The sequence below is a fragment of the Lissotriton helveticus genome, chromosome 6, assembly GCF_964261635.1.
Source record: "Lissotriton helveticus chromosome 6, aLisHel1.1, whole genome shotgun sequence".
Lineage (NCBI taxonomy): Eukaryota > Metazoa > Chordata > Amphibia > Caudata > Salamandridae > Lissotriton > Lissotriton helveticus.
In genome coordinates this window covers 1,280,953,530-1,280,975,954 of record NC_136067.1, presented here as the reverse complement: position 1 = coordinate 1,280,975,954, position 22,425 = coordinate 1,280,953,530, and the positions used below count along the sequence as shown (strand labels likewise).

The 22,425-nt window shown below is 48.1% G+C and overlaps 1 protein-coding gene across 2 annotated transcripts in view; it reads right to left on the bottom strand.

The window, feature by feature from the left end:
- The window catches only part of ABHD12 (abhydrolase domain containing 12, lysophospholipase), a 495,702-nt gene that overhangs the window by 46,411 nt on the left and 426,866 nt on the right, over positions 1-22,425 (bottom strand). The window lies entirely within an intron of this gene.

Sequence of the window (22,425 nt, the reverse complement as noted above, 5' to 3'; positions counted from 1 at the left end):
TGGGGTGAATGTATGACATTGTTCTACATTCTGTCCATCAACTGTGTTTTTTGCAATTTCACCCCGAGTGGGCTGGGGATGCTCAGACGTGAGTCCCAGGCTCTCCACACCACTGGAGTCATGCTATCCAGGCTGATAGCCAGAAACCGGTCCTTGGATGCTTGATTCCGGTCTGGGAAAGACATGGCTTGGTAGTTCGGATGGACTGTTCCCATGAGGCACAGGGTCAGAGCTGATTTGCATATAGCCAGTGTCTAACCCAGGGTGGTGTGGAGTGCAAAAAAACGATGGATTTAGGCCCAGATCCTTGTACTGGGGTGAATGTATGACATTGTTCTACATTCTGTCCATCAACTGTGTTTTTTGCAATTTCACCCCGAGTGGGCTGGGGGATGCTCAGACGTGAGTCCCAGGCTCTCCACACCACTGGAGTCATGCTATCCAGGCTGATAGCCAGAAACCGGTCCTTGGATGCTTGATTCCGGTCTGGGAAAGACATGGCTTGGTAGTTCGGACTGGACTGTTCCCATGAGGCACAGGGTCAGAGCTGATTTGCATATAGCCAGTGTCTAACCCAGGGTGGTGTGGAGTGCAAAAAAACGATGGATTTAGGCCCAGATCCTTGTACTGGGGTGAATGTATGACATTGTTCTACATTCTGTCCATCAACTGTGTTCTTTGCAATTTCACCCCGAGTGGGCTGGGGATGCTCAGACGTGAGTCCCAGGCTCTCCACACCACTGGAGTCATGCTATCCAGGCTGATAGCCAGAAACCGGTCCTTGGATGCTTGATTCCGGTCTGGGAAAGACATGGCTTGGTAGTTCGGATGGACTGTTCCCATGAGGCACAGGGTCAGAGCTGATTTGCATATAGCCAGTGTCTAACCCAGGGTGGTGTGGAGTGCAAAAAAACGATGGATTTAGGCCCAGATCCTTGTACTGGGGTGAATGTATGACATTGTTCTACATTCTGTCCATCAACTGTGTTTTTTGCAATTTCACCCCGAGTGGGCTGGGGGATGCTCAGACGTGAGTCCCAGGCTCTCCACACCACTGGAGTCATGCTATCCAGGCTGATAGCCAGAAACCGGTCCTTGGATGCTTGATTCCGGTCTGGGAAAGACATGGCTTGGTAGTTCGGACTGGACTGTTCCCATGAGGCACAGGGTCAGAGCTGATTTGCATATAGCCAGTGTCTAACCCAGGGTGGTGTGGAGTGCAAAGAAACGATGGATTTAGGCCCAGATCCTTGTACTGGGGTGAATGTATGACATTGTTCTACATTCTGTCCATCAACTGTATTTTTTGCGGATGAGATATGCATGGCACCCATGGATTTCACAAAAATCAGTGTCCCTTTTGTTTTTTTCTACTATTGCATCAATTTGGGTTTCCAAGAGGTGGTCTCGATCAATGGAAGATAGATGGGATGCTGCTGGACCTCTGGCTTGTAGCTGGGCATATCAAGCTAAAAGTGATGGCTGAGAATGATGGAAGTGTTTACTTCTCGAATAGCCATGTAGAGCAAAGATATCGGGGGCCGCCTTAAGCATTCACTTGAGTATACATAGGAACTGCATTGAGCGCTCTGATCGGGAGAGAGTCTGAAATAAAAGTCCTTCTCCTCAGGTGTGACATGCATATTTACCTTGTCATTGGCAGCCACTCGTTGTATTGCCCCATGATAAGATGGAGTATGGTCCGGAGGGAAGCCTTTTTTGGACGTAATCTAAGTCTGGATCCCCTGATGGACCGATGTTTCTTCCCAAGAGTCATTCTAGGCTGAGGATAGAATGGACCCCCAAAGTCCTCTGGAGGGGTGTAGGGACTACCCTCATCTAAGCAGGATTCTGGTGACCCCTGAGGGGAATATGCTGAGGGGAGGGACGTGAAAGAAGGAGGTGACGAGCACTGAAGGGAAGAAGCTGTGTGCTTGAACCTCTTGGGAATTGGATTGGTGTAACCTATGAGGGGATGTGCAAAGCAGGTTTCTCTTCAAAGCTAAGCCTCCTTTCGTTAGTAGGATGCCCACAGCGTTTGGGGTAGGGGAACACTTTAGTGGAAATCTTTTCTTTGCAGGGGGTGAATAAATATCCACTTTTGTCTCTAATCAAGCTCTTCCTGGAGCTCTTCAAAGACTGTTTGTTTGGAGTCAACTGTGGAAGGAGGTCTCGACAGATGCCGACTGCTGCGCCGAAGAAGTTGCAGGCATGCACGATATTTATGGCCTCTAAGAGTGCCAAGGCTCGGTGTCGGAAGCTACTTTTGGATTCGAAAGCTGATGGGGGTCGACACTTTTTGGTGGATCCTGTTTCAGCTCTGATGCCTTACTTAGGTACAGACCTCAGCCCGAAGGTAGCAGAGGCCCTGTGGTTGGCTGCTTCCTATATGGAAGGCTTGATTCCTGACTCGTTCTCTCTCAAATGCAGCGCTCTGACTACATGTGGAATCTCTTTTGAGACTTATGGAGCACTTTGGCGTTGACCATACTCATGAGTCTGGGTGTGGGGGGCCAGTGTCAGCTGTGGTAGATTGAGCCCCCACTTCTTCCTCGTCATCAGTATCAGACAAGTAGGAGCCGACGACTTCCAGGCCCAGTACTATTGCCCTGATCAATCTACAGTTATGGAAAGAGACACAAACCTACTGGAAGAATTCCTGCAGTTAGTTTTTGAATACTGCTACAGTTCAGCTTTATTCCTAGCAGTTGGGGGAGTGGTAGAATCATGCCAATATACAAGAATATACATCTAACTCTTCTTTATCAGTTGAATATCTCTCTCACAGGATTTTTTAGAAAAGGTGTAGGGTAACGTTTTATGCATTTTTGGAACTTTGTGTCAATACAGGAACCTGATTACCAGGAAAATTTAGAAGGGATTATACAGTTTCTTCCACTATGTCTGACACCTCGAGAGAGCCTGTAAAAATAGAAAACCATAATTTTTTATCAAAAGTGACAACTGCAATCTAATTTATATGGAGCCCTTAGAATCTTCTCAATTTCTCAAGAAGATTTAGCTGGGTCAACAATAGTAACTCAAACGAAATGTGTATTAAAGGATAACATTCTGAAGAACATGTTACTTTCAATGTCACTCTTTCTGGTGGATACTCAAACTAGCTGCAGATTCATTCTTATATCTACCAAGCACAGACTGGAACCAGAATTTTTTTGTAGCAGTGCTCCTGTGCCCAACTTGGAGGTATTGTGCATCTCCGTGTTGACTCCACACTGCACCGGAAGTGACTTTGGAGAGCAGCTTTATAAGCGCCACACTTGCAGGCTGATATCAGTTTCTTTTTGTCTTTTCCCCTTCTGTGTCCTCAGACATAGAGCGTGAGCAATTGTTGGCAAAAGTGTGCTGATCACTAACAAGGATCCCTTTTAGAAGTTAAAAATAGATCATTCCGCAAAACGAGGAGGGCAGGCAATAAGAAATATGTTGTTGGTAAGAGCATCCTTCAGAAAGAGCGTTATGGAAGGTAAGTAACTTGTTCTACTGATAATTCTAACCACAGATTCCTCACCTTAGAATTGACACAAAAGCAGTACCTCCCCCAGGTGGTGGGTCTGTGGGCTGGGGTTAGACCAAAAAAGGGTTGCAAAACTGAGTGGGTGAAGTCTCCTTCCCGCCAAACTTGGCGGTCAAGGCAGTAGTACTTCCTGAAAGTATGCACCCATGTCTAGGTTGTTGCCTGGCAGGTATTAAGGACAGACACTCCCGCGCCAATTCAGTAGTAGTGACCCTGGTATTTGTGGAATAGGCCCTCAGACATTTTGTGGCTGCTTCTTCGCCAACACAAAACAGATCTTAATACAGAGTACTATCCACCTTAATAAAGTTCTCTTTTGCACAGGATTCTCTTTCTTTGCTCTGGAAAACCCCTCACAAAGTTGATCTTTCTTTGATGGTCCTTGGTACAATCTATGTAAAAGCTTAAAGTCCTTTTGGGGTTCAACCGATGGACCTTTTCCCCCCTCTTTAAGTGGATGAGCGGTAGCAAAGAATGCTGGAATTGATGGATTGCCCAGTGTGAACAGGAGTCATGACATTTGATAGGAAGGCCACCCGAGTCCTCACAGCAATTTGAACAAAAATTATATGGTGTAGGACAATTGCACTGACAGTGACTGCAATTCCCTTACGCAACAAGCTAATGTAATCAAACAGGAGAAAACAGTCTTCAAGGTCAAGAGACACAGCAAACAACAATGCAAATGCTCAAAAGGCATACACATGAGAAATGTCAAGCCCAAATTGAGGTCCTATTAGTGCTTCACAAATGATTTGAGAGGTAATATATCCTTCAAGCATTGAATACATCTCATCAATCAACAGGTGATTTCCACAAGTATGATTGGCCCCGGCAAAAGGTCGAAAGGACTGACAAATAACCTTTTACAGTGCGCACTGTAATGCCTTCCTGGGCTAAGGATAAAACAAACAAAATACATCTGACAGTTTCGCTTTGTAAGGGGTCACTGTCCCAGGCAACAAACCAGGCTACAAACTTGTCCCGGTGTAGATGGGTTTCGTGGAGGGGCGTCTGCTGTGGAGAATGACAACTAACACCTCAAGTGGCAGATCGAAAGCACTCAAATGCCACCACTCAATTTACACACATGAAAGTGAAAGTTCTACAGATTCAGACTGAGGACTCTGCCCCGCTGCTAGGACAGAGGGTCCTCCTGAAATGGTAGCCTGATCGGTGGTCTAATGCAAATACTCAGCAGCTCTCGGTACCACACACTTTTAGCCCAATGCAGGGCCACCACGATGACTTGGGCCCAGTTGTTCTTCAGAACCAACCCAGTAGTGATGCATCTGTTACAACTGACTGCCCAGTCTGATTGGTCTGCCACCACTGCAGATCTTGAACCATCTCTTTCAAGACCTGGATTGTGTTAAAATGGCAACTTCAATGCTGAGGTCACTGATGTTTCGGGTTCCGCTGCAGGGCTCTCACTTGTCACCTGGTGTGGTTGACATGGAGGTTACACAAAGCTAGGAACACAAGTTAGGATCTGGGCCAATGTGAGCATTTTGAATTTGCTCTTCCACAAGAAGGCGTGTTTAGGAGTTGGAATCCAAGATAGGCGGAAGGCCCTTTTTTTCGGGACAAAGAAAAAGCAACACTAAGAATCTAGAGGGGATTCGGAAGGAGGGGACTCCATTCATCGCATCACGGCACCAAATGCAGTGCTCGTTGTAGGGGATGATAAGCCTCTTGTGGCATGCACACTGGGAACAAGGGATTCACATACCTACCATCGCTGCGTGGTGGGATGTCATCTAACTTATGACTCACTGTCCTTTTATCATTGGATTCGCTACCATGGTTATTCTTCCATTTATTACACGGGCGGACTCATGTGCACCACATGGAATTTGATTACATAACATATATAGCTTTTGCCAGAGGGAACCTGAAGCACACTAAAAATGTGCATTATGGCTTAGTTAAAGGCCTTGATCTACTTCAGGATCGATGATGGCCAAGGAATCTCGGGGAGCTTCTGGAACAACTAAGGAATAAAAAAAAAAACGTTCAACTTTATGAACGTGGGAATTACATCTTGACACCCTTACGCCTTCTTTTTAGATTCAGAGTAGGGGGATGGGTTTGTGTCCCATTTCGCTTTTTTATGCTTGCATTTGGCTTTGGATTTACCAGTAGACTTTGAGCAGGAAGTGGATTGGTCATGGGAAAGGTTCCATGATCGGGACTGCAACTTGGAGAAGGATCTACGCAAAAGCCGCATCTTTTCTTGTGTTCAGCATCACACAACTTTGCCTCTTCATCTTGAATTGACTTTGGGTGTATGTTGGGGCACTTACCACATGATACTGTGTCATAAGGCCAGGTACCAGTGGCACACCTCTTGTATATCTGTGAAAAACACCTGCAGTTGCTGCATGGCTTGATTCTCTGACATTTGTGGGTGCAGACATAATTCTCTACCATACCAAAGAAACGTTTTGCAGTCACCTGAAAGCCGAAAAAGTTGGGAGCTGAGCTCTGGGTCAGCATTGGAAGGTGTGGAGAGAAAGGAACTGACATCAGCGTGCTACTAAAGCACTTCTAAGCGGCTCTGCTACGTCACATCTGGGGAAGAGCCACAAGATGCTCCCTAGCAGTACTGAAGCACTGCTGCAAAAAATACAACAGTTTGGTGCCTGGGGCCTATTATACGTTGAAGAATATGCGGATAGAAGTATCCATCAGAACACAAGTTAAAATCGAGATATCGTATTGTACCAGATTAAAAACATATTTGCCACTAGTAGACTCTGTACTCTTGGAGAAAACACACCATGATCCACAAACACAGGGTGATAATATCTATGTCTTAATGAGAATGAGTTGTTTACAGCTGAGATATTTTCTTGGCATATGGGAGGGTCTCCCCACAGTTGATTCTATCAGTCAGATTTGCAAGCTGACATCCAAATCTAAATTGTGTTATTGTTGCTTGCTCTGTTCTGTCAGGGTCCAAATCGAAAAGATTGCGCGTACAGTTTCTCAGATGCATTAAATCCTTGGCGGGTGTACATGAACTCATTATTTCACCATCTGTTGCAGCTTTTTGCTACTGTAGTTTTACATTTTGTAATAGTTTACCACTGTTTTAACTATGGTTATATATAACGTGGCCTTGTATTGTAAAGGTACAATTAGCTATTCATTGCTAAGTTAGGGTAGTTTAAGCTAGTTTGTTGATGAAGCTATGATGGGAAAAACACTTATGAATAAATGCATACATTTAAAAAGCATGTTATGGTTCAATAATGCCAACAAGGAGCAGTGTTTACTTAATAAACCACAAAGCCAAAGGCAGGGTGATTGGTAAATATCGCAAGAACCATGAAATAGCCTTGCTGGTCCACAAAGCACTTTGCCCTTTATGTTTTTAGGTCTCGTGACCTACAATGCGCGCAAGCGCATTGAGGGAGCGAGAATTCAAGTGCTCGAAATCCTCCTCAAACCAAGGGCTTCGTTCCTTGCGGTTTTCTTGAAGTTCACGTGGCCACAGGCACGCGCTTTTGGGCCATAAACTCTGCTCCCCACAGCCTTACATTCATTTCTCCTCCCCAGCCAGCTTCCCCCAGGCCGTAGCAGCACTCCTCCCACACCAGCACCTCCCCTCTCTCTACCCGCAAACACAGCCTTTACTTTCATTTCTCCTCCCCTCCCCAGCCATGCCGAATTCTCCTCCCACCTCCCACGGCCGTCCTTTCTGCCCGCACGAGCCCTCTCTTCTCTCTGCTCTCCCCTCAGGCGCCGTGACATACTTCAAAGTCTTATCACTTCACACGGCCGCAGGCCGTGCAACCAGAGCACTTCAGTTGGTGCGCAGCCCCCCTCCCAGCACTGCCTTGTTACTCTCGGCAGCCAACTTTCGTTTCATGGTGGAACAAACCTCACTGATAACTATCGTAGCGAACAACACCAGGTTCAACTTGTGACTTCAGGCGCTACACGCATCTTTGCAGGGTGTGTGCACAACCTAACGCCATTTTTTGTAGCTACCTTCACGAGTATTATTGGGTATTACGACCCTGTCTACGTGCCTTGAAGTAGCATCCTGATGGCTGAAGGCGCTTGCTCACAAGTCCGCACTCGATGCACTCTCTTATCTTCTCCTTCCTGCTACCCAGGCTCCGCATTTCACCCATTGAAATAACTTTAGAGCAGCATAAAAGGGTATACAAACAAAGTAATGTAACTAAACAGAACATATATTCTTAACTAAATGTGGCATATACATGGATAATATATGGAACGTATGTAAGCATAACATACCATATGTAGAGTGCAGTGTGCAGAGTGCAGATTGTGAGTGCAGATTGTGAGTGCAGATTCAGAGTGCAGATTCAGAGTGCAGATTCAGAGTGCAGATTGTGAGTGCAGATTCAGAGTGCAGATTCAGAGTGCAGATTCAGAGTGCAGATTCAGAGTGCAGATTGTGAGTGCAGAGTGCAGATTCAGAGTGCAGATTCAGAGTGCAGATTCAGAGTGCAGATTCAGAGTGCAGATTCAGAGTGCAGATTCAGAGTGCAGAGTGCAGATTCAGAGTGCAGATTCAGAGTGCAGATTCAGAGTGCAGATTCAGAGTGCAGAGTGTAGATTTAGAGTGCAGCTTGTGAGTACAGAGTGCAGATTGTGAGTGCAGAGTGCAGATTGTGAGTGCAGAGTGCAGATTGTGAGTGCAGATTGTGAGTGCAGAGTGCAGATTGTGAGTGCAGAGTGCAGATTGTGAGTGCAGAGTGCAGATTGTGAGTGCAGAGTGCAGATTCAGAGTGCAGATTCAGAGTGCAGAGTGCAGATTCAGAGTGCAGATTCAGAGTGCAGAGTGCAGATTCAGAGTGCAGAGTGCAGATTCAGAGTGCAGAGTGCAGATTCAGAGTGCAGATTCAGAGTGCAGATTCAGAGTGCAGATTCAGAGTGCAGATTCAGAGGGCAGATTCAGAGGGCAGATTCAGAGTGCAGAGTGCAGATTCAGAGTGCAGATTCAGAGCGCAGATTCAGAGTGCAGATTCAGAGTGCAGAGTGCAGATTCAGAGTGCAGATGCAGAGTGCAGATGCAGAGTGCAGATGCAGAGTGCTGATTCAGAGTGCAGATTCAGAGTGCAGATGCAGAGTGCAGATGCAGAGTGCAGAGTGAGGATTCAGAGTGCAGATTCAGAGTGCAGAGTGCAGAGTGCAGATTCAGAGTGCAGATTCAGAGTGCAGATTCAGAGTGCAGATTCAGAGTGCAGAGTGCAGATTCAGAGTGCAGATTCAGAGTGCAGATTCAGAGTGGAGATTCAGAGTGCAGAGTGCAGATTCAGAGTGCAGATTCAGAGTGCAGAGTGCAGATTCAGAGTGCAGATGCAGAGGGCAGATGCAGAGTGCAGATGCAGAGTGCAGATTCAGAGTGCAGATTCAGAGTGCAGATGCAGAGTGCAGATGCAGAGTGCAGAGTGAGGATTCAGAGTGCAGATTCAGAGTGCAGAGTGCAGAGTGCAGATTCAGAGTGCAGATTCAGAGTGCAGATTCAGAGTGCAGATTCAGAGTGCAGATTCAGAGTGCAGATTCAGAGTGCAGAGTGCAGATTCAGAGTGCAGATTCAGAGTGCAGATTCAGAGTGCAGATTCAGAGTGCAGATTCAGAGTGCAGAGTGCAGATTCAGAGTGCAGATTCAGAGGGCAGATTCAGAGGGCAGATTCAGAGTGCAGATTCAGAGTGCAGAGTGCCGATTCAGAGTGCAGAGTGCAGATTCAGAGTGCAGAGTGCAGATTCAGAGTGCAGAGTGCAGATTCAGAGTGCAGGTGCAGATTCAGAGTGCAGATTCAGAGTGCAGATTCAGAGTGCAGATTCAGAGTGCAGATGCAGAGTGCAGGTGCAGAGTGCAGATTCAGAGTGCAGATTCAGAGTGCAGATTCAGAGTGCAGATGCAGAGTGCAGATTCAGAGTGCAGATTCAGAGTGGAGATTCAGAGTGGAGAGTGCAGATTCAGAGTGCAGAGTGCAGATTCAGAGTGCATAGTGCAGATTCAGAGTGCAGATTCAGAGGGCAGATTCAGAGTGCAGATTCAGAGTGCAGATTCAGAGTGCAGAATCAGAGTGCAGATTCAGAGTGCAGAGTGCAGATTCAGAGTGCAGATTCAGAGTGCAGAGTGCAGATTCAGAGTGCAGATTCAGAGTGCAGATTCAGAGTGCAGATTCAGAATGCAGAGTGCAGATTCAGAGTGCAGAGTGCAGATTCAGAGTGCAGATTCAGAGTGCAGATTCAGAGTGCAGATTCAGAGTGCCGATTCAGAGTGCCGATTCAGAGTGCAGAGTGCAGAGTGAATCTGCACTCTGAATCTGCACTCTGCACTCTGAATCTGCACTCTGAATCTGCACTCTGAATCTGCACTCTGCACTCTGAATCTGCACTCTGAATCTGCACTCTGAATCTGCACTCTGCACTCTGAATCTGCACTCTGCACTCTGAATCTGCACTCTGCACTCTGAATCTGCACTCTGAATCTGCACTCTGCATCTACACTCTGCACTCTGAATCTACACTCTGCACTCTGAATCTGCACTCTGCACTCTGAATCTGCCCTCTGCACTCTGAATCTGCCCTCCGAATCTGCACTCCGAATCTGCACTCCGAATCTGCACTCCGAATCTGCACTCTGAATCTGCACTCTGCACTCTGAATCTGCACTCTGCACTCTGAATCTGCACTCTGAATCTGCACTCTGAATCTGCACTCTGCGCTCTTAATCTGCAGAGTGCAGATTCAGAGTGCAGATTCAGAGTGCAGATTCAGAGTGCAGAGTGCAGATTCAGAGTGCAGATTCAGAGTGCAGAGTGCAGATTCAGAGTGCAGATTCAGAATGCAGAGTGCAGATTCAGAGTGCAGAGTGCAGATTCAGAGTGCAGAGTGCAGATTCAGAGTGCAGAGTGCAGATTCAGAGTGCAGATTCAGAGTGCAGAGTGCAGATTCAGAGTGCAGATTCAGAGGGCAGATTCAGAGGGCAGATTCAGAGGGCAGAGTGCAGATTCAGAGTGCAGATTCAGAGTGCAGATTCAGAGTGCAGATTCAGAGTGCAGATTCAGAGTGCAGATTCAGAGTGCAGATTCAGAGTGCAGATTCAGAGTGCAGATTCAGGGTGCAGATTCAGGGTGCAGATTCAAGGTGCAGATTCAGAGTGCAGATTCAGGGTGCAGAGTGCAGATTCAGGGTGCAGAGTGCAGATTCAGAGTGCAGAATGCAGATTCAGAGTGCAGATTCAGAGTGCAGAGTGCAGATTCAGGGTGCAGAGTGCAGATTCAGAGTGCAGAGTGCAGATTCAGAGTGCAGATTCAGAGTGCAGATTCAGAGTGCAGATTGTGGGTGCAGATTGTGGGTGCAGATTGTGGGTGCAGATTGTGGGTGCAGATTCAGAGTGCAGATTGTGGGTGCAGATTCAGAGTGCAGATTGTGGGTGCAGAGTGCATATTGTGAGTGCAGAGTGCAGATTGTCAGTGCAGATTCAGGGTGCAGAGTGCATATTGTGGGTGCAGAGTGCAGATTCAGGGTGCAGAGTGCAGATTGTGGGTGCAGAGTGCAGATTGTGGGTGCAGAGTGCAGATTGTGGGTGCAGAGTGCAGATTGTGGGTGCAGAGTGCAGATTGTGAGTGCAGAGTGCAGATTGTGAGTGCAGAGTGCAGATTGTGAGTGCAGAGTGCAGATTGTGAGTGCAGAGTGCAGATTCAGAGTGCAGAGTGCAGATTCAGAGTGCAGATTCAGAGTTCAGAGTGCAGATGCAGAGTGCAGATTCAGAGTGCAGATGCAGAGTGCAGATTCAGAGTGCAGAGTGCAGATTCAGAGTGCAGATTCAGAGTGCAGATTCAGAGTGCAGATTCAGAGTGCAGATTCAGAGTGCAGATTCAGAGTGCAGATGCAGAGTGCAGATGCAAAGTGCAGATTCAGAGTGCAGATTCAGAGTGCAGATTCAGAGTGCAGAGTGCAGATTCAGAGTGCAGATTCAGAGTGCAGATTCAGAGTGCAGATTCAGAGTGCAGAGTGCAGATTCAGAGTGTAGAGTGCAGATTCAGAGTGCAGAGTCAGAGTGCAGAGTGCAGATTCAGAGTGCAGAGTGCAGATTCAGAGTGCAGATTCAGAGTGCAGAGTGCAGATTCAGAGTGCAGAGTGCAGATTCAGAGTGCAGATTCAGAGTGCAGATTCAGAGTGCAGATTCAGAGTGCAGATTCAGAGTGCAGATTCAGAGGGCAGATTCAGAGGGCAGATTCAGAGTGCAGAGTGCAGATTCAGATTCAGAGTGCAGAGTGCAGATTCAGAGTGCAGAGTGCAGATTCAGAGGGCAGATTCAGAGGGCAGATTCAGAGGGCAGATTCAGAGTGCAGATTCAGAGTGCAGATTCAGAGTGCAGATTCAGAGTGCAGATTCAGAGTGCAGATTCAGAGTGCAGATTCAGAGTGCAGATTCAGGGTGCAGATTCAGGGTGCAGATTCAAGGTGCAGATTCAGAGTGCAGATTCAGGGTGCAGAGTGCAGATTCAGGGTGCAGAGTGCAGATTCAGAGTGCAGAATGCAGATTCAGAGTGCAGATTCAGAGTGCAGAGTGCAGATTCAGGGTGCAGAGTGCAGATTCAGAGTGCAGAGTGCAGATTCAGAGTGCAGATTCAGAGTGCAGATTCAGAGTGCAGATTGTGGGTGCAGATTGTGGGTGCAGATTGTGGGTGCAGATTGTGGGTGCAGATTCAGAGTGCAGATTGTGGGTGCAGATTCAGAGTGCAGATTGTGGGTGCAGAGTGCATATTGTGAGTGCAGAGTGCAGATTGTCAGTGCAGATTCAGGGTGCAGAGTGCATATTGTGGGTGCAGAGTGCAGATTCAGGGTGCAGAGTGCAGATTGTGGGTGCAGAGTGCAGATTGTGGGTGCAGAGTGCAGATTGTGGGTGCAGAGTGCAGATTGTGGGTGCAGAGTGCAGATTGTGAGTGCAGAGTGCAGATTGTGAGTGCAGAGTGCAGATTGTGAGTGCAGAGTGCAGATTGTGAGTGCAGAGTGCAGATTCAGAGTGCAGAGTGCAGATTCAGAGTGCAGATTCAGAGTTCAGAGTGCAGATGCAGAGTGCAGATTCAGAGTGCAGATGCAGAGTGCAGATTCAGAGTGCAGAGTGCAGATTCAGAGTGCAGATTCAGAGTGCAGATTCAGAGTGCAGATTCAGAGTGCAGATGCAGAGTGCAGATGCAAAGTGCAGATTCAGAGTGCAGATTCAGAGTGCAGATTCAGAGTGCAGAGTGCAGATTCAGAGTGCAGATTCAGAGTGCAGATTCAGAGTGCAGAGTGCAGATTCAGAGTGTAGAGTGCAGATTCAGAGTGCAGAGTCAGAGTGCAGAGTGCAGATTCAGAGTGCAGATTCAGAGTGCAGATTCAGAGTGCAGATTCAGAGTGCAGAGTGCAGATTCAGAGTGCAGATTCAGAGTGCAGATTCAGAGTGCAGATTCAGAGTGCAGATTCAGAGTGCAGATTCAGAGGGCAGATTCAGAGTGCAGAGTGCAGATTCAGATTCAGAGTGCAGAGTGCAGATTCAGAGTGCAGAGTGCAGATTCAGAGTGCAGATTCAGAGTGCAGATTCAGAGTGCAGAGTGCAGATTCAGAGTGCAGATTCAGAGTGCAGATTCAGAGTGCAGAGTGCAGATTCAGAGTGCAGATTCAGAGTGCAGATTCAGAGTGCAGAGTGCAGATTCAGAGTGCAGGTGCAGAGTGCAGATTCAGAGTGCAGATTCAGAGTGCAGAGTGCAGAGTGCAGATTCAGAGTGCAGAGTGCAGATTCAGAGTGCAGATTCAGAGTGCAGAGTGCAGATTCAGAGTGCAGAGTGCAGATTCAGAGTGCAGATTCAGAGTGCAGAGTGCAGATGCAGAGTGCAGATTCAGAGTGCATAGTGCAGATTCAGAGTGCAGATTCAGAGGGCAGATTCAGAGGGCAGATTCAGAGGGCAGATTCAGAGGGCAGATTCAGAGTGCAGATTCAGAGTGCAGAGTGCAGATTCAGAGTGCAGAGTGCAGATTCAGAGTGCAGATTCAGAGTGCAGATTCAGAGTGCAGATTCAGAGTGCAGAGTGCAGATTCAGAGTGCAGATTCAGAGTGCAGATTCAGAGTGCAGATTCAGAGGGCAGATTCAGAGTGCAGATTCAGAGGGCAGATTCAGAGGGCAGATTCAGAGGGCAGATTCAGAGTGCAGAGTGCAGATTCAGAGTGCAGAGTGCAGAGTGCAGGTTCAGAGTGCAGATTCAGAGTGCAGAGTGCAGATTCAGAGTGCAGATTCAGAGGGCAGATTCAGAGTGCAGAGTGCAGATTCAGAGTGCAGAGTGCAGATTCAGAGTGCAGATTCAGAGTGCAGAGTGCAGATTCAGAGTGCAGATTCAGAGTGCAGAGTGCAGATTCAGAGTGCAGAGTGCAGAGTGCAGATTCAGAGTGCAGAGTGCAGATTCAGAGTGCAGATTCAGAGTGCAGAGTGCAGATTCAGAGTGCAGATTCAGAGTGCAGATGCAGAGTGCAGATGCAGAGTGCAGATTCAGAGTGCAGATTCAGAGTGCAGATTCAGAGTGCAGAGTGCAGATTCAGAGTGCAGATTCAGAGTGCATAGTGCAGATTCAGAGTGCAGAGTGCAGATTCAGAGGGCAGATTCATAGTGCAGATTCAGAGTGCAGAGTGCAGATTCAGAGTGCAGATTCAGAGTGCAGATTCAGAGTGCAGATTCAGGGTGCAGATTCAGGGTGCAGATTCAGGGTGCAGAGTGCAGATTCAGGGTGCAGAGTGCAGATTCAGAGTGCAGATTCAGAGTGCAGAGTGCAGATTCAGGGTGCAGAGTGCAGATTCAGAGTGCAGAGTGCAGATTCAGAGTGCAGATTCAGAGTGCAGATTCAGAGTGCAGATTCAGAGTACAGATTGTGGGTGCAGATTGTGGGTGCAGATTCAGAGTGCAGATTGTGGGTGCAGATTCAGAGTGCAGATTGTGGGTGCAGAGTGCATATTGTGAGTGCAGAGTGCAGATTGTCAGTGCAGATTCAGGGTGCAGAGTGCATATTGTGGGTGCAGAGTGCAGATTGTGGGTGCAGAGTGCAGATTGTGAGTGCAGAGTGCAGATTGTGGGTGCAGAGTGCAGATTGTGAGTGCAGAGTGCAGATTGTGAGTGCAGAGTGCAGATTCAGAGTGCAGAGTGCAGATTCAGAGTGCAGAGTGCAGAGTGCAGATTCAGAGTGCAGAGTGCAGATTCAGAGTGCAGAGTGCAGATTCAGAGTGCAGAGTGCAGATTCAGAGTGCAGAGTGCAGTTCAGAGTGCAGATTCAGAGGGCAGATTCAGAGGGCAGATTCAGAGGGCAGATTCAGAGTGCAGAGTGCAGATTCAGAGTGCAGAGTGCAGAGTGCAGATTCAGAGTGCAGATTCAGAGTGCAGATTCAGAGTGCAGAGTGCAGATTCCGAGTGCAGATTCAGAGTGCAGATTCAGAGTGCAGATTCAGAGTGCAGAGTGCAGATTCAGAGTGCAGATTCAGAGTGCAGATTCAGAGTGCAGATTCAGAGTGCAGAGTGCAGATTCAGAGTGCAGATTCAGAGTGCAGATTCAGAGTGCAGAGTGCAGATTCAGAGTGCAGATTCAGAGTGCAGATTCAGAGTGCAGAGTGCAGATTCAGAGTGCAGGTGCAGAGTGCAGATTCAGAGTGCAGATTCGGAGTGCAGAGTGCAGAGTGCAGAGTGCAGATTCAGAGTGCAGAGTGCAGATTCAGAGTGCAGAGTGCAGATTCAGAGTGCAGATTCAGAGTGCAGATTCAGAGTGCAGAGTGCAGATTCAGAGTGCAGAGTGCAGATGCAGAGTGCAGATTCAGAGTGCATAGTGCAGATTCAGAGTGCAGATTCAGAGGGCAGATTCAGAGGGCAGATTCAGAGTGCAGATTCAGAGTGCAGATTCAGAGTGCAGAGTGCAGATTCAGAGTGCAGAGTGCAGATTCAGAGTGCAGAGTGCAGATGCAGAGTGCAGATTCAGAGTGCATAGTGCAGATTCAGAGTGCAGATTCAGAGGGCAGATTCAGAGGGCAGATTCAGAGTGCAGATTCAGAGTGCAGATTCAGAGTGCAGAGTGCAGATTCAGAGTGCAGATTCAGAGTGCAGATTCAGAGTGCAGATTCAGAGGGCAGATTCAGAGTGCAGATTCAGAGGGCAGATTCAGAGGGCAGATTCAGAGGGCAGATTCAGAGTGCAGAGTGCAGATTCAGAGTGCAGAGTGCAGAGTGCAGAGTGCAGGTTCAGAGTGCAGATTCAGAGTGCAGAGTGCAGATTCAGAGTGCAGATTCAGAGTGCAGATTCAGAGGGCAGATTCAGAGTGCAGAGTGCAGATTCAGAGTGCAGAGTGCAGATTCAGAGTGCAGATTCAGAGTGCAGATTCAGAGTGCAGATTCAGAGTGCAGAGTGCAGATTCAGAGTGCAGAGTGCAGATTCAGAGTGCAGAGTGCAGATTCAGAGTGCAGATTCAGAGTGCAGAGTGCAGATTCAGAGTGCAGATTCAGAGTGCAGAGTGCAGATTCAGAGTGCAGATTCAGAGTGCAGATTCAGAGTGCAGAGTGCAGATTCAGAGTGCAGAGTGCAGATTCAGAGTGCAGATGCAGAGTGCAGATTCAGAGTGCAGATTCAGAGTGCAGATTCAGAGTGCAGATTCAGAGTGCATAGTGCAGATTCAGAGTGCAGAGTGCAGATTCAGAGGGCAGATTCATAGTGCAGATTCAGAGTGCAGAGTGCAGATTCAGAGTGCAGATTCAGAGTGCAGATTCAGAGTGCAGATTCAGGGTGCAGATTCAGGGTGCAGATTCAGGGTGCAGAGTGCAGATTCAGGGTGCAGAGTGCAGATTCAGAGTGCAGATTCAGAGTGCAGAGTGCAGATTCAGGGTGCAGAGTGCAGATTCAGAGTGCAGAGTGCAGATTCAGAGTGCAGAGTGCAGATTCAGAGTGCAGATTCAGAGTGCAGATTCAGAGTGCAGATTCAGAGTGCAGATTCAGAGTGCAGATTGTGGGTGCAGATTGTGGGTGCAGATTCAGAGTGCAGATTGTGGGTGCAGATTCAGAGTGCAGATTGTGGGTGCAGAGTGCATATTGTGAGTGCAGAGTGCAGATTGTCAGTGCAGATTCAGGGTGCAGAGTGCATATTGTGGGTGCAGAGTGCAGATTGTGGGTGCAGAGTGCAGATTGTGAGTGCAGAGTGCAGATTGTGAGTGCAGAGTGCAGATTGTGGGTGCAGAGTGCAGATTGTGAGTGCAGAGTGCAGATTGTGAGTGCAGAGTGCAGATTCAGAGTGCAGAGTGCAGATTCAGAGTGCAGAGTGCAGAGTGCAGATTCAGAGTGCAGAGTGCAGATTCAGAGTGCAGAGTGCAGTTCAGAGTGCAGATTCAGAGGGCAGATTCAGAGGGCAGATTCAGAGGGCAGATTCAGAGTGCAGAGTGCAGAGTGCAGATTCAGAGTGCAGAGTGCAGAGTGCAGATTCAGAGTGCAGATTCAGAGTGCAGATTCAGAGTGCAGAGTGCAGATTCCGAGTGCAGATTCAGAGTGCAGATTCCGAGTGCAGATTCAGAGTGCAGATTCAGAGTGCAGATTCAGAGTGCAGAGTGCAGATTCAGAGTGCAGAGTGCAGATTCAGAGTGCAGAGTGCAGATTCAGAGTGCAGAGTGCAGATTCAGAGTGCAGAGTGCAGATTCAGAGTGCAGAGTGCAGATTCAGAGTGCAGAGTGCAGTTCAGAGTGCAGATTCAGAGTGCAGATTCAGAGTGCAGATGCAGAGTGCAGATGCAGAGTGCAGATTCAGAGTGCAGATTCCGAGTGCAGATTCCGAGTGCAGATGCAGAGTGCAGATTCAGAGTGCAGATTCAGAGTGCAGATTCAGAGTGCAGATGCAGAGTGCAGATGCAGAGTGCAGATTCAGAGTGCAGATTCAGAGTGCAGATTCAGAGTGCAGATTCAGAGTGCAGATTCAGAGTGCAGATTCAGAGTGCAGATTCAGAGTGCAGATTGTGGGTGCAGATTGTGGGTGCAGATTCAGAGTGCAGATTGTGGGTGCAGATTCAGAGTGCAGATTGTGGGTGCAGAGTGCATATTGTGAGTGCAGAGTGCAGATTGTCAGTGCAGATTCAGGGTGCAGAGTGCATATTGTGAGTGCAGAGTGCAGATTGTGGGTGCAGAGTGCAGATTGTGAGTGCAGAGTGCAGATTGTGGGTGCAGAGTGCAGATTGTGAGTGCAGAGTGCAGATTGTGAGTGCAGAGTGCAGATTCAGAGTGCAGAGTGCAGATTCAGAGTGCAGAGTGCAGATTCAGAGTGCAGAGTGCAGATTCAGAGTGCAGAGTGCAGTTCAGAGTGCAGATTCAGAGGGCAGATTCAGAGGGCAGATTCAGAGGGCAGATTCAGAGTGCAGAGTGCAGATTCAGAGTGCAGAGTGCAGAGTGCAGATTCAGAGTGCAGATTCAGAGTGCAGATTCAGAGTGCAGAGTGCAGATTCCGAGTGCAGATTCAGAGTGCAGATTCAGAGTGCAGAGTGCAGATTCAGAGTGCAGAGTGCAGATTCAGAGTGCAGAGTGCAGATTCAGAGTGCAGAGTGCAGATTCAGAGTGCAGAGTGCAGATTCAGAGTGCAGAGTGCAGTTCAGAGTGCAGATTCAGAGTGCAGATTCAGAGTGCAGATGCAGAGTGCAGATGCAGAGTGCAGATTCAGAGTGCAGATTCAGAGTGCAGATTCAGAGTGCAGATTCCGAGTGCAGATGCAGAGTGCAGATTCAGAGTGCAGATTCAGAGTGCAGATTCAGAGTGCAGATGCAGAGTGCAGATGCAGAGTGCAGATTCAGAGTGCAGATTCAGAGTGCAGATTCAGAGTGCAGATTCAGAGTGCAGATTCAGAGTGCATATTCAGAGTGCAGATTCAGAGTGCAGATTCAGAGTGCAGATTCAGAGTGCAGATTCAGAGTGCAGAGTGCAGATTCAGAGTGCAGAGTGCAGATTCAGAGTGCAGATTCAGAGTGTAGAGTGCAGATTCAGAGTGCAGATTCAGAGTGCAGAGTGCAGATTCAGAGTGCAGAGTGCAGATTCAGAGTGCAGATTCAGAGTGCAGAGTGCAGATTCAGAGTGCAGATTCAGAGGGCAGATTCAGAGTGCAGATTCAGAGTGCAGATTCAGAGTGCAGATTCAGAGGGCAGATTCAGAGTGCAGATTCAGAGTGCAGCTTCAGAGGGCAGCTTCAGAGGGCAGCTTCAGAGGGCAGATTCAGAGTGCAGATTCAGAGTGCAGATTCAGAGGGCAGATTCAGAGTGCAGAGTGCAGAGTGCAGATTCAGAGTGCAGATTCAGAGTGCAGATTCAGAGTGCAGAGTGCAGATTCAGAGTGCAGATTCAGAGTGCAGAGTGCAGATTCAGAGTGCAGATTCAGAGTGCAGATTCAGAGTTCAGAGTGCAGATTCAGAGTGCAGAGTGCAGATTCAGAGTGCAGATTCAGAGTGCAGATTCAGAGTGCAGAGTACAGATTCAGAGTGCAGAGTGCAGATTCAGAGTGCAGATTCAGAGTGCAGATTCAGAGTGCATAGTGCAGATTCAGAGTGCAGATTCAGAGTGCAGATTCAGAGTGCAGATTCAGAGGGCAGATTCAGAGTGCAGATTCAGAGTGCAGAGTGCAGATTCAGAGTGCAGATTCAGAGGGCAGATTCAGAGTGCAGATTCAGAGTGCAGAGTGCAGATTCAGAGTGCAGAGTGCAGATTCAGAGTGCAGAGTGCAGATTCAGAGTGCAGAGTGCAGAGTGCAGATTAAGAGTGCAGAGTGCAGATTCAGAGTGCAGATTCAGAGTGCAGATTCAGAGGGCAGATTCAGAGGGCAGATTCAGAGGGCAGATTCAGAGTGCAGATTCAGAGTGCAGAGTGCAGAGTGCAGATTCAGAGTGCAGAGTGCAGATTCAGAGTGCAGATTCAGAGTGCAGATTCAGAGTGCAGATTCAGAGTGCAGAGTGCAGATTCAGAGTGCAGAGTGCAGATTCAGAGTGCAGATTCAGAGTGCAGAGTGCAGATTCAGAGTGCAGATTCAGAGTGCAGATTCAGAGTGCAGATTCAGAGTGCAGATTCAGAGTGCAGATTCAGAGGGCAGATTCAGAGTGCAGATTCAGAGGGCAGATTCAGAGTGCAGAGTGCAGATTCAGAGTGCAGATTCAGAGTGCAGAGTGCAGATTCAGAGTGCAGATGCAGAGTGCAGATTCAGAGTGCAGATTCAGAGTGCAGATTCAGAGTGCAGATTCAGAGTGCAGATTCAGAGTGCAGATTCAGAGTGCAGAGTGCAGATTCAGAGTGCAGATTCAGAGTGCAGATTCAGAGTGCAGATTCAGAGTGCAGATTCAGAGTGCAGATTCAGAGTGCAGATTCAGAGTGCAGATTCAGAGTGCAGATTCAGAGTGCAGATTCAGAGTGCAGATTCAGAGTGCAGATTCAGAGTGCAGATTCAGAGTGCAGAGTGCAGATTCAGAGTGCAGATTCAGAGTGCAGAGTGCAGATTCAGAGTGCAGATGCAGAGTGCAGATTCAGAGTGCAGATTCAGAGTGCAGATTCAGAGTGCAGATTCAGAGTGCAGATTCAGAGGGCAGATTCAGAGGGCAGATTCAGAGGGCAGATTCAGAGGGCAGATTCAGAGGGCAGATTCAGAGTGCAGATTCAGAGTGCAGAGTGCAGATTCAGAGTGCAGATTCAGAGTGCAGATTCAGAGTGCAGAGTGCAGATTCAGAGTGCAGATTCAGAGTGCAGATGCAGAGTGCAGAGTGCAGATTCAGAGTGCAGATTCAGAGTGCAGATGCAGAGTGCAGATTCAGAGTGCAGATGCAGAGTGCAGATTCAGAGTGCAGATGCAGAGTGCAGATTCAGAGTGCAGATTCAGAGTGCAGATACAGAGTGCAGATACAGAGTGCAGATTCAGAGTGCAGATTCAGAGTGCAGAGTGCAGATTCAGAGTGCAGAGTGCAGATTCAGAGTGCAGATTCAGAGTGCAGATTCAGAGTGCAGATTCAGAGTGCAGATTCAGAGTGCAGAGTGCAGATTCAGAGTGCAGATTCAGAGTGCAGAGTGCAGATTCAGAGTGCAGATTCAGAGTGCAGATTCAGAGTGCAGATTCAGAGTGCAGATTCAGAGTGCAGAGTGCAGAGTGCAGATTCATAGTGCATATTCAGAGTGCATATTCAGAGTGCAGATTCAGAGTGCAGATTCAGAGTGCAGAGTGCAGAGTGCAGATTCAGAGTGCAGATTCAGAGTGCAGAGTGCAGATTCAGAGTGCAGAGTGCAGATTCAGAGTGCAGATTCAGAGTGCAGAGTGCAGATTCAGAGTGCAGAGTGCAGATTCAGAGTGCAGATTCAGAGTGCAGAGTGCAGATTCAGAGTGCAGAGTGCAGATTCAGAGTGCAGATTCAGAGTGCAGATTCAGAGGGCAGATTCAGAGTGCAGATTCAGAGGGCAGATTCAGAGTGCAGATTCAGAGTGCAGAGTGCAGATTCAGAGTGCAGATTCAGAGTGCAGAGGGCAGATTCAGAGTGCAGATTCAGAGTGCAGAGTGCAGATTCAGAGTGCAGATGCAGAGTGCAGAGTGCAGATTCAGAGTGCAGAGTGCAGATTCAGAGTGCAGATTCAGAGTGCAGAGTGCAGATTCAGAGTGCAGATTCAGAGTGCAGAGTGCAGATTCAGAGTGCAGATTCAGAGTGCAGATTCAGAGGGCAGATTCAGAGGGCAGATTCAGAGGGCAGATTCAGAGGGCAGATTCAGAGTGCAGATGCAGAGTGCAGATTCAGAGTGCAGATTCAGAGTGCAGATTCAGAGTGCAGATTCAGAGTGCAGATTCAGAGTGCAGATTCAGAGTGCAGATTCAGAGTGCATAGTGCAGATTCAGAGTGCAGATTCAGAGTGCAGATGCAGAGTGCAGATGCAGAGTGCAGATGCAAAGTGCAGATTCAGAGTGCAGATTCAGAGTGCAGATTCAGAGTGCAGAGTGCAGATTCAGAGTGCAGATTCAGAGTGCAGATTCAGAGTGCAGAGTGCAGATTCAGAGTGCAGAGTGCAGATTCAGAGTGCAGAGTGCAGATTCAGAGTGCAGAGTGCAGATTCAGAGTGCAGATTCAGAGTGCAGAGTGCAGATTCAGAGTGCAGATTCAGAGTGCAGATTCAGAGGGCAGATTCAGATTCAGAGTGCAGATTCAGAGTGCAGATTCAGAGTGCAGATTCAGAGTGCAGATTCAGAGTGCAGATTCAGAGTGCAGATTCAGAGTGCAGAGTGCAGATTCAGAGTGCAGATTCAGAGGGCAGATTCAGAGTGCAGATTCAGAGTGCAGATTCAGAGTGCAGATTCAGAGTGCAGATTCAGAGTGCAGATTCAGAGTGCAGATTCAGAGTGCAGAGTGCAGATTCAGAGTGCAGATTCAGAGTGCAGAGTGCAGATTCAGAGTGCAGATTCAGAGTGCAGATTCAGAGTGCAGAGTGCAGATTCAGAGTGCAGAGTGCAGAGTGCAGATTCAGAGTGCAGATTCAGAGTGCAGATTCAGAGTGCAGAGTGCAGATTCAGAGTGCAGATGCAGAGTGCAGATTCAGAGTGCATAGTGCAGATTCAGAGTGCAGATTCAGAGTGCAGATTCAGAGGGCAGATTCAGAGTGCAGATTCAGAGTGCAGATTCAGAGTGCAGAGTGCAGATTCAGAGTGCAGAGTGCAGATTCAGAGTGCAGATTCAGAGTGCAGATTCAGAGTGCAGATTCAGAGTGCAGATTCAGATTCAGAGTGCAGATTCAGAGTGCAGATTCAGAGGGCAGATTCAGAGGGCAGATTCAGAGTGCAGAGTGCAGATTCAGAGTGCAGAGTGCAGAGTGCAGAGTGCAGAGTGCAGAGTGCAGATTCAGAGT